We start from the raw sequence: 1,972 nt of genomic DNA, 5'->3' as shown, positions 1-1,972 counted from the left end.
TTTCCCAGCTGAACAAGAAATGCACTTCTTCAAACACTCTTTATACACCTGACATCAACATTTTTTTGTGTGTGATCGCAACAAAGGTTGTGTGATCAGTGTTGAATTGCTGGAGGCAGCCAGGATTTTACCCAACAGATTTTAGCAAATGTGCCAGATGAAAAATCTAGTTATAAATTCTCTTTCAGACTAATGCTAAAAACAACAAATGCTAATGTTTAATCGTGCCTCTACCTACATTTCCCGCAAAATACATTTCACTGATGTTTCCAACTAAAAAATACACTAATATAAACACTAAATTTTAACACCAGCTTTTATTCTCACAAATTCAATTGAATTCAATTCACCTTTATTTCTATAGCGCTTTTACCATGTAGATTGTGTCAACTGCGTCAGTCCAGTTTTCAGAGCTGAGGTTCAGTTTAGTTCAGTTCAGTGTGGTTTAAGTTTCACTGCTAAAAGTCCAAACACTGAAGAGCAAATCCATGGATGAGCAGCTCAAATCATGATTACAGGGGCAGATGATCAATTAATGAAGGAATTTTGAATGCATTTCAACTGCAGAGTACAGCGCTATCAACTTAAAAAAAAACTTTTACCATAAATCATTTGGGGGGCTTCTGAAAAGAAGTCTCGAGCCCAAAATATTCCGACTGCTGTACACGAAGAATAAGGTCAATGCTCTGAAAGGCTTGGCATTTTAATGTATGCATAAAAAAATGATGTTGCTTTGGGCTTGATGTTGAGCACTCAGGTATAAGTCCAAGAAACACCCTGAAGAATTATAAGCGATGTAAAAAAAAAGGTATGGTTGCTTCAACAAATACAGTCATATCTCATTTGCGCTCGTTTACGCTGTCAGTTCGTTTTAACATATGTGGTGTCTCATTTATTAAATAGTGCTAATAACAGTCATTTCTAAACTTCACCCAACATACTGTAATGAAGCATTCCTAGATTTACTGAATAAAACTTTTTGTGATTGTAGTGTGACTCACTAAACATTTCACTTAAAGGTGCAGTATGTAAGTTTGACACCCAGTGTTTGAACTAGGTATTGCACTCCTGGTTCAAAACACAATCAAGAGCAGGTTGCCAGATTGACGATGTACATTTAATAATGTTAAAGAGGCCTAATATGTATTAATTAGATTATAAACCTTGCCATTTTGTTAGAGTGCAGTGAGTGCACTATTCTGTGCTTCTGAATGGCTGTATTTAAATTTCTGTCGTGCTGCGTCTGGTGCAAACAGGCAGATTATCACTGCAAATCTCGTCACATAGCATGTTGTTTGGACACGTAATGTTTATGTTCATAATATTTATATTATTTACTAATAATAACTGTCATTATTAGCGGTTGAAACGGGAACAAGAGGTGTAGGATCCAAATGCAGTCTTTATTAAGAGATTGTGCAGCAACAGAAAAACAAGGTGTCCGACGTTCAAAAAATAACAAAGCAACAAATAAACAACTAAACAAGAAACTACGACAGAAATCAGGATCAGTAACAAGGCTAAGGAAATAACAAACTGGCTATACAAGACTTACTAGATACTGAAGACAGGAAAGACAAACGACGCAGTAATAAACAATGGGTGAATGGGTGTATAAATAGTCCAGGAAATCAACAGGAAACGGGAACAGCTGTGAATGGCCAATCAGTGTAAGTGATACCGGGTGTGTTGCACGTGGAATGTATGGACTTGTAGTTCTTTCACCACTGTAGTTCGCTGGGAGTCACTGGCGAACTACAGTGTCATCTGGTGGACACAGACAGTCATGACAAATAACCACCTCATGTAGAACTCTGAATCTGCATCTCATTTCAAGGGTGTTACTGTCAGGATGCTCAAATATAATTGGAAAAACAAAGACAGCCACTCCGGCATGTCCGTTCCGGCTTGAAATTGATATTTTCAAAGCAGAATATCTGACTATTGTTTTTCAGATACACAAGAATGTACA

The sequence above is a fragment of the Danio rerio genome, chromosome 1 (genome assembly GCF_052040795.2).
Source record: "Danio rerio strain M-AB ecotype USA chromosome 1, GRCz13ab, whole genome shotgun sequence".
Classification (NCBI taxonomy): Eukaryota; Metazoa; Chordata; class Actinopteri; order Cypriniformes; family Danionidae; genus Danio; species Danio rerio.
This window is presented reverse-complemented; position numbering follows the sequence as displayed.